The sequence below is a fragment of the Ascaphus truei genome, chromosome 17 (assembly GCF_040206685.1).
Source record: "Ascaphus truei isolate aAscTru1 chromosome 17, aAscTru1.hap1, whole genome shotgun sequence".
NCBI lineage: Eukaryota > Metazoa > Chordata > Amphibia > Anura > Ascaphidae > Ascaphus > Ascaphus truei.
The window spans coordinates 35,353,646-35,364,773 of record NC_134499.1 but is presented as its reverse complement, the minus strand read 5'-3'; positions in this window follow the sequence as shown (position 1 = coordinate 35,364,773).

The following is an 11,128-nucleotide window of genomic DNA, read 5'->3' as shown; positions in this document are numbered from 1 at the left end:
GGGCAATGTGATGACATTTGATGTCGCGTAGCTACAGTATGATGATGGGACCATGTAGTAGGAGATGCCACCAGTGAAGGTAAGAGAGTTACAGAGGCCCCACACTCTCCCTCGACAATCAGTGTAATTATTGTGAGGCAGAGCGCGGGGTCTCTGTAACAGCACCGACAGCACCGAAATCCAGCTGGCCCTGACAGGATCAGCCATGGCTGCGGCAGGCAAATTTTCTTTCATACCTACTTTTTTCTAATGGGTCCCTTTCAGGATTTTAAGAAGACCCTGAGAGAAGGCCTGGGCTTAGCTTTAATACGTTCTTTTACTCCATTTCATTCACTGTTAAAGTTTAAAAAAGATTTGGGGAGAAACGTTTTCAGGGCCACATACGGGCATTTATATGACTTTAGTTAAAGATGAGCTATCTTCACGTTGCCTCCTTTTGCCGGAAGGTATGCAACTTTGCTCCACTTGCTTCAGTGAGCAGACTGAAACATTTCTAATACAGTATTTGTAGACTTATAGTGAGCAGTTATAGGAAGAGGGGGTGAGGAGTCGTTGAGCTCTGTGCTCGTGGGAACACAGTTGTCGGAATTCAGCGCTGGGTGAACGTACCGGATGTGATGTCGGACGTCAGAGCGGGCAAGCGATTGGAGCCTCGAAGTCTGGAACATCTGCTGCTGCGATTCCTGTTGGGGACTTGCACTACATGCCCGCATTTCTGGTGTAAAATGTGAGTCTAATTGCTACACGATACTATCATTTTAATATACAGTATTTACTCCTCATACTACACTATGTCCTGCCTTATCTTTGAGTGTGCCACGAGAGAGCCACAGAAGAGAAGACTACAAGAGGAAATAATATCTTACTGATGCAAGTCCATTCTGACCCCATTTGAGCCGTTCTTTTGGTACATTGTCCTGCGCTCCACCAACCCAATTGAATCTACAACCTATATTAAATGAATACATTTCCAAGAAAAACCAAAACACCAGTGAAAGTGTCCATCCTTACTTGGTATATCATACACCAGGAACCTGCACAGGAAGATTAACAGAAACCCAACGGAAAAAAATGAAGTCAGATTTCACATTTGAGTAGCATTCTAAGGAGGTTGTTTTGTTTCTTATTCATTTATGATATTGCATTGCAGTTTGCACACTCAAGGGAGTAGACTAAACAGGTGTGGGAAAAGGAACTAGCTGCTAAGAGTATTTATGCAACATTTAGTCACCATGACAACTTATATATTTCCTGGCAATTTATTGCTCCAAATCATTTTAAGAAAAAAAAAAAATGACTTTCTTCAGTCATTTATCTCCCACATACTGTAAATGTAAAATCAACTTAAATGATCTCCAAATCTACTCAGTTGATAGCTTTACTATGTAAATTTAGATCATTCAAAATGAAAAATAACACAACCAGATAAAATAAAACCCCTGCATCTTTTGTAAACGACTACTGTTATATTTACATGAAATTTGAATGCACAGAGTGGAGTTTACTGTGATAATGAGCTTTAATAGCCAACTTTATCATCTTACAAAATGTACTAAGTGCAATATTATTTTTATTGCCATGACTACCTTTACCTTATTCTTAAATAACAGTGGCAGCATCGATAGCACTTTCAAATGTTAAGTACACAGAGGGGCCAATCCATTAAACTGTAAGGTTTGCCGTGTAAAATTGCCTGGAAACGGATGCTAATAAAAACTGTGAGTTTTCACCGTAGATTAAGGATTGTATATGCAGAAATATGATTAGAAGAGAAATCTCATTTGCATGCAGCTTACACATTAAATGTGCTTTTGTTCTGTTTCATGCAATATGTCTTTGCCCAGAGAGTGAGGAAAGGAGAGAGAGGTTTTGAATTAAAACTTATATAAGCGAGCATTTTCATGGTTTAGGCACAAAGATGCATCTCTTTGGTCCTCTGCCCAACTTAAATAGGTTAACTACCATTGCTTTTTAACTTGTTTATTAATGACCTTGAGGTTGGCATGGAGAGCAAAGTCTCGTTCTACGCTGATGTTACTAAATGATGTAAGGTAGTAAAATCAGAGCAGGATGTCATTTCTCTCCAGAAGGACTTGGATAGACTGGAAACTTGGGCAGTTATATGGCAGATGAGGTTTAATACAAATAAATTTAAGGCTATGCATTTGGGAAGCAAGAATAAACAGGTAAATTACAAATTAAGTATGACAAAACCAGGTCAATTCTTGATGGAGAAGGATTTAGGAGTGCTTGTAGACAGCAGGCTTAGCAATATTGCTCAATGTCAAGCAGTACTGTAGCTGCAAAAGCAAACAAGATCTTATCTTGCCTAAAAAAGGGCATGGGTGGAAGGGAAGAATGAATAATTCTGCTTGTGTATAAACCATTAGTAAGATCAAACAGTGAATATGTAGAACCGTTTTGGGCACCACTCCATAAAAAAGACATTATGGGACTAGAAAAAGTAGAGAAGAGACACCAAATTAATAAAGGGGCCGGAAGATCTAACTTATGAGGAATAGTTAGCTAAATTAGATTTGTTCACATTAGAAAAGAGGCATCTAAGAGGGTATATATTCAGAGTCAATGCAAGGAACTTTCAAAATAATTTTTCATCTCAAGGACAATTCAAACGAAACAGGGTCTCCCATAAGTGGACGAAAGGAGTTTTCACCAGCATCAAAGGAAAGGGTTCTTTACAGTAAGGGAAGTTAACATGTGGAATTCATTACCCATGGAGACTGTGATGGCAGATACAATACATATATATTCAAAAAAAGGTTGGACATCTTTCTAGAAAGGAAAGGTATACAGGGATATACCAAATAAGTAAACATGGGAAGGATGCTGATCCAGGGAGAAATCTGATTGCCAATTCTTGGAGTCAGGAAGGAATTTATTTTTCCCCTTATGAGATATCATTGGATGATGCTTCACTGGGTTTTTTTTGTTTGCCTTCCTCTGGATCAATAAACTGTAAATACAAATATAGTATAAGTATCTGTCGTCTAAATGTAATATAGTTTGAACTTGATGGACATAGGTCTTTTTTCATCTCATTTACAATGTAACTACTGTATGTACCTTGTTACATGTGATATAAGGATAGAGGGAGATTAATATGAGAGAGTATTTTATTTATTTATAAAATGTTTTACCAGGAAGTAATAAGTGAGAGTTACCGCTCGTTTTCAAGTATGTCATGGGAATAGAGTTATGATGACAAATAATACATAGTTACAAATACATAGTTACATAAGTGAACAGGGTATACATTATATACACGACATTGCATGCACAGTTAGAGATAATATATATTATAGGCGTATGTAACAGTTACAGACCAGATTAAAATGTGTGACAGCTTTAGTTTTGAAAGAAGATAGACTGGTGGTGGCTGTGATAGTCTCCGGTAGATTGTTCCAGTTTTGGGGTGCACGGTAAGAGAAGAAGGAGTGGCTGGATACTTTGCTGAACCGTGAGCCGCAGAAATCCGCAGACCAAAGGAACCACCCGATCTGAGGCAGATCTTAATCCGCAAGATTTTTTTGCCCATCTCTACTTATGATACCTCTGTGTTTGGCCCACTACAAAAGTACAGCCAACATAGTGGATCCCTTCCACCAGAAAAAGGTTTCTACTAAAGACCTATTGAGAGGTTATTTTTTTGCCCCTTGCTGCCACAGGGACCTGAAACATATTTGCATATTTTTATGATGAATTATTTTTGTATTATTCCCCAGAAAGATTACAGCCCGTAGTTACTAAGCGGTAAAATACAGTTCACACGTGTGCGCAATTTAAATCAGGGATAGAAACACCATCAGTATAAAATGATTTAGCTTTATGTAGACTGAAAACTTGCATGCCGCACAGTTGCATTAAAGATGAAATAGAGATTGACTTACATGAATTATGAAACAAATAAATACACTGATTTAGTAACATAACTTTCCTATTATAAACTTACACCATTAAAATGAAAAGTCAGTACATAAAAATTAGAAAATGTTTGTAGAAATGAATGAGTAAATTGTAAGAATATTTTATTCAGCAGTCAGATGGAGTAAGCTGTAAAAACTGGGATAAACTCCAAGAAATCCAGTCTGTAACGTACAGCTGAGAGCAGGAACAGAAAAACCATCACTTTATATACAGCTAATAATAGAGAGAGTGAGAGACAAGTCGTAAGGATTCAAAGTGTCTATAAATGGAAAGTAGGGTAGGAATGGAGAAGAAAACGTTAACAATATTTATACAGAGGTGTCCCACATTAACCCTTGTGTTTGCTCTAGAACAGGTGTGGCCAACTCCAGTTTTCAAGGGCCACCAACTGGTCAGGTTTTAAGAATATACCTGCTTTAGCCCAGGTGGCTCAATCAGTGGCTCCGTCAATGACTGCACCACCTGTCTGCACGGCCGGCTTGATGGAGGTGCCACTACACCGAGCCCCATGGTTACAGAGGCCCTGTGCTGGTCCCCACCACAATGTAATTTCCGGGTGAGAGCGCGGGCCTCCAGCCCTCCACTTGTTCCTTTGCTGTGCTCCATCTTTGTTCCACACTACATTGAATTACCTTACCTCGAGATGGAAGCACGCACCATGGAACCGGCGGGAGCAACTTACTGTGAGTTATATATATCAAGTCCCATGAATAGAGCCAGATATAACCAAGCTTGATAGAAGTTGAATAAGTTCCTTAAATTCACTTGACCATTCATTTTATTACTGAACGCTCAATTTTATTAGATGCCACACCAGGAGCTATTATACTCCAAGTGGGATTTAAGGTTACTGGGGGTAGAGATAGCCTATGAAGCCACTCTAGCCTGTTCACTACCACACTTATGGCAGGTACTACTTAGAGTGTGAGACATGTTGATAGTAGATCATTGTAAAACATGGAACATAACTCCAAAATTGGATAGTACTTACTGGATAGTTGATCTTCTGGGCTCCAGCAGTAGAAACGAAAGTAATGTAGTCCAAAGGTGCAAAAACGGTGCACAGTGTGCGAAGGAAAAAATGGAGTACAGCACATCAAGGCATAAAGTTGAAAACCTATTCATTGGGGAATACATGGGGAACATCAAGGTGAATGGGTATAGAGTCTACTCTGACGCGTTTTGGGCGTTCCTGCCCGTTGTGAAAGAGTGTTCCCCCCCGTGGTCTCTCCTGCTTTATGTGTAGTGAGATTTCCGGTAAAGAGCCGAAACCGGAAGTGACACAACATCGACACGGACGCACCTCCAGCCTCATAGCACTGAAGGCTGGGGAGCTGGAGACCGTCAGTCCGTCGGTTGCAGCACCACCTGCTGTATGGTGGTTAAAAATACATGCATTCGTAAGGATGTTGAATTCTTAGGCTGTGGCCAGGCAGGGAGCGAGAGCACTGGCACTCGTGTGCAGTGACCACGCGCTCTGCTGGGCCAGGCAATTTATGGCCAGCTAGTTGTGCGCAGGGAAGGTCTTGTCAGGGGACACGGCCATGATGTCACAGAGCTGGTATACGTGCCAGCGAGTGGCATAATCAAATTTGCTGGCCTCTGCAAGCAGCTAAGTGCCGTGCATGCGCAGGCGCTCCCTCACACTGGCCACACACATTGCAGCAATGCGTTTCATCGCGGCCAGCACGAGCGTGAGCGCCCGATCAGCATCTCCCTGGACGAGCCCTTAGGCTCTAAGTGCAGTGATGGATGACACGAGCGAGATCGTTACCAACGTCTCCTTAAACCTCAAAGAGGAAGGGATGATGGCTTCTTTCATTGCTCTATCCTCACATAAGAGCCACTCGAGCTTTTAGAAAGGCGGGATACAAGACCAGGTATAAAAAAGACATGAGTACCTGTGATAATAAAAATAATAACAATAACAACAATAGTGAAACAGAATTATTAAAATACATAACAAAACATATACCCAAATAACACTATTATTAATATATATATATATTGTCAGACCTATGAATACACTGTGTGCAATACTAATTATAACTAATATGGTCAATCTATGGAAATGTCTGTGCATATCAGGATAAATATATTTATAATATATATAAAGATATTACGTGTATATATTAACAATTAAGATTTTTTTCCTTCCCATGCTGTGTGCCGTTTTTCCACCTTTGTACTACATTACTTTGTTCCACACTACAGTGAATTGCTATTTATATTTGTTTTGTTTTTTATTCTATCCCATAGGCGTATGCAACCTGCTTTTAGAGAATGCTCTCACTGTACTCTACTTAGTAAATTAGTCTACAATGCAAGCTCAATCAATACCAGAGACCCTATAGTCTAGCTAAAGGACACTTTTTTTTACTCTGAATGGACAATTTACCAACAAATGGCACTTTAACACAGAAATTGCTCCAAAATTGACAAACACAAACTAGCTCCAAGGGATCTCTCTAATCCCCAGTTCCCTGATTTCATAAAGTTTGCACAGCTTCGGGAGAGTTCTGTAACTTAGTCACAGTTTAGATATTGCTTTCCCTCTTCTATTTGCAATTATTCTTCACAGTGGCCTAAGGAAGGTGAGGCTGCAACAACAGCCAGTTGCAGTTCCTAGTGTATGTGGGCTGCAGTGGGTAAACTGTTCTATGGGATTTATTGAATACTGTACTTTGTTGTTAGCTTTCATTTTAGTAAGAAAATCCAGTTTGCAGGAATGGATGATATGCAAAGTTCCTTTGTTCTAGGGGAAAGGATTGCCACCTAGCAACAGCTGGTAGGGGAAAGTAAGCCTCCCGAAGATGATGTAGACCAGGGGTAGCCAACTCCAGTCCTCAAGGACTACCAACAGGTCAAGTTTTGTAGATATCCCTGCTTTAGCACTGATGTCTCAATCTGCAGCTCATATTGAGCCATCTGTGCTGAAGCAGTGATATCCTTAAAACCTATTGATGGCCTTTGAGGACTGGAGTTTGGCTGTATGCAAAAAAAAAAAAAGGCGGCGCTAGTCGTGGCTGCCTGTCACGTGAGCGGGAGCATGTGCACGACCCGACGATCTGATGACAATCCTTAGTGTCACCCTATTAATACAAAGGAGGGGGGGAAAGAAAAGCAGATCTTATTATCTATTTATCCTATATTAAGTTCCATGTGAGATGCTTCTAACTCTTTGATAAGCTTAGCAAGGATCTTGTATTAAACAGGAAGAACTCAGACATGAATCTTGATGCACTACTGAACAATTCTCAATAGACTTTAAGATGCTCCATAACGTTTTTGCTGGTCTGATGGCTTTTCTGGTGGATATCTGCAACTGGGTAGTGTCTTGCCTAAGAGTGGAGGTTATGTCTGAATATGCCCTTAGACACCTGACAATGCAAAGGGAAGGATCTTTCATATCCCTAATAAAGTCTAGTTCTACTTGGATTTGTCCATTGGGCATGTACTTGTTCTCTTTTTAAGTATGGTGTGGAATCCCACTGGACTCTATAGCAACCAGGGAGCAGAAATGTGCACTAGGGAAAGGGAAGGCAACCCGCAAAGGCTAGAGCTAGTAGAGATGACAACTTTATTGATCAGGATCTCAAATCTGTAGACGTGTTTTCTAAAGATGACAGGGGGGCTGTGTAATGGCGTGCTCATCACAAACAAGGCGTGACCGCGAGGCCGAGGTGGGAATTTGATATTGAGGTGAGTGCTGAGCGCACCGCGTGCGGCGCCGATCGCGGATCCTGACAGGCTGACAGGGGTTCAATGTCCCATGTGGAAGTATATTTAGATGTAATGGGTCTAGAGAATGTCGTCTCCCTGAGTAGGCAGAGAAATGATTTTTGAGTGTGTAAGCCCTGTTCTAGTGTGCCTAAGGCTGCCTCTATGACCTGAGCATGGAAGCCATTAAACCCTCTTGAAACTTGTGTGCTAGGAAATCTAAATGTGCTTCAACAGCAAGCTCCAGCTAGGTTTTTGGTTTATGGGAACTATGCCAAGCTCTAAACTCCTGAATGATCACATTATAACTTTTCCTAGTATGTGGTCTTATCAAGGAGTCAATATGTTTCTGAGCCATTAAAGAAAGGGACTGTTCTGCTAATCTCCAAGTCATGCCACCCCCATGTGGGAGCTTCTGAAGGAGGTCCTCTGTTTCCTGCAGCAATTGAGGGTGATCCCTAATTCGATAGGCATGCCTTTGTGAGAAGGCAAATCAATCGAAACCATGGCTTGGATGCCAATGTTGGGTATATCAGAATTAAGGTCGATACTGATATTTTATAATTCCTTTGGGAGAAGGGAGGGGGAGGAAAGGCATATGGTAGTTTTAGGTACATCCATGGGAACGGTAATTCATCCATTTTCCATGTCCCATTTGTGCAGACTTGTGACACAAATAATTCCTAATTGCAAATATTTATTTTTTACAGTATATTTGTTAAAAAAGACAGCATTTTGTTTTAAAAAAAAAAAGTAAAACTAGTAAATACAAAGTACTGTAATCCATAAATAAATAATAAAGTAAAATAGATCATCCTATACCTGCAGGCAAAAACACAAGTCATACAGAGTATCAATCAAGCTCTAAGGTGAGAACCTTCATGGTTATTCTGAATGACATTTGACCCCCCCATTAAATGAATACAATGAGATATGGAGAACTGATGGACCACCTATATACTGTATATACTGTAATGGCATAACCTCCATTTGTACTCCAGGCAGGATCCCACATCCCTTTAAAGTTATGCTGCATGGGAACTAGATACTATACTATAAAAAGTGTTCAACACTTGCAGTAAATGTGTTCAGTAATGCAATGCATATATAGTATACAAGTATTTTAAATACAGTAGCAATCTACAAGATAGTGTTAAATAGAGATGCGTGAACTTACCAAAATTAACTTCAGAACTTTCAATAAAAGTTTGAAAATTGGAAAAGCTCAATAGAACTTTTTACCCAAAATAGTTCCGATAACATTGAATGACATTTGCCATTTTCAGTTGAACTTTCGAATTTCACCAGACAAGAATCTGTCTCTCTCTCTCTCTCTGTCACTTTCTCCACCCAAACTGATATTTCGAGGTGAAAGACTTTTAATTTCCGGAAATGTGGGCAAAACGTTTTTACATCTCTAGTGTTAAACTGGTTATTGAAAGTAAAGTCCTACTTTCTTTTGAAAGTATTAATATGACACAGAAAAAATGAATCAGAGAACATATTAAAATTTTTCACTTACATACAATTTGAAAGGGTTTTGTAATAAAAATGGCGGGGGAGTATTAAGTATTTTAATCGATCTGGTGCTTCACAGGTTAATGTGACTACAGTTTGACTTAAAAATACAAAAAAAATAATTATGGCCTGTTAAACTCTGAACCAGGCCTGTGTTGTATGGAACTGATAGAATCTAGAGATAAGGGCATCTGTTTTTCCAGAGATGGGATTAAATTATGACTCTCCTGACACTCCAGTAAACAGGACACATAAATGTACTTTTAAACCATTCCTGGAAGGGTTCTACGGAGTGCCATGGGGTGCAACTAACCCTACTGTTCAAAAATATGAAATATGATGATATCATGAACATGACACCTATTCTGAAATTTACCAGATAGATATTTGTAAATGTTGCAATTAAACAAATCAAATAATGCCAAACCTTTCATGTCTAGGAGTTATAAGGAACAGATATCCAATTGTCGCTCAAATTTACATTTACATCCTGTTACATTTAGCAAACTCGCCTGAATCTATTGATATGACTCGCCTCTGTCTAAGTATTATGGCCATAAAGTTATGTGGTCTTTTATATATTCAGTCAGTTTTTAAACAACTTTTTAGAGAAGTTTTTTTTTTGTGCTTGTGATACATTTCAGCCAGAGCTGATTTACGACAGGAGTGGACTCATGTTGCTTCAAGGGGACAAGAATGGTACTTAAGGCTTAGGCAAGAAGTTATTGAAGTTAGCACTCAACAAAAGGTGTGTTTTGGGATTAGACACGTGAGTTCTCATCTTTCCTACGCGAGTGACCTCTGGGAAAAACCTATGTTATTTGGTAAAGTATAGGAATTTCTACTTATGATTTATGCTTTTATTTTAAGAAACTGTTCTGTATTTATTGCAACTGTGTGATCTTGTAATAATCTTTTTCTGTAATCTAAAGCACTGCATTTTTATATATATTAAAAAAAATCTTTAAAAGTAATTCTATGGGCTCTGAATAAACTGGTTGCATGCTTTGTAGAGAGTAACTTACATTTTCAGACACATTTTGCTAAAACAGATTTTTGTGTGCCAAGTGTATAGTTTTTCATTAATAAACAGGGACCTTAGACCCTGGCAGATATATATTTACAATTACATATTTTGTCTGCATATTTCTTGGGTGGTGGAAGCGGGTATTATTGCAACCGAGTAAAGGGTAAATATTAACTAATTGAAAGCACCTTGTGCAGCAGGAAGGTGAGTTGGCTAGAGTAGCTGTGTGTTTTAACCCTGGTTGCATATTTGTCACGTGCTCACTAGTGTGTTGTTCGTGACAGATGGTATATTGGGACGAGTGAGGGGAGATATCACTCATTTTGTGGGACCTTTGCGGAAGGTGAAATATGGGTCAGCTAGGTAGCTGTGTATTAACCATTGTCCTGTATGCCGGTCATGTGCTCATAGGTGTGACGTACGTCACAGGTGTGTTTTTTGTTGTCATAATGCTACAAAGTATGTAATTTTAGTAAATCCATACCAGTATCTCCATTTGCCTTGCTCAGTAATTGTAAATATATATTCAATTGCAATACATTTCTTAACATTTTATTCAATCGGAATAACATACAGTATGTTATATGCTATGGTGTTATGTTAAAATTTCACTAATCGCAAAGGGACATCTAGATAAAACAATTTGCTCCACAACATGGAGAAAAAGAAAACATATTTACGTAAATGTGTTATGTTGGGATATGCATAAAATCTGTTGACCATGTTTCTTACATTTGATGCAAAGAAAGAAAAACTGCAAGAAAAATCTGGAGAATAATTTGGAGCACTTGCGTTGCCCAAAAGTAATATAATATGTGAATGAACCTAAAAACGTATAGATAGAAAGGCTGCAGGCTTCAAATTTAATCTAATAACTATCATCATCATCTTCAGCCCTTGTCGACCCAATGCTGGATG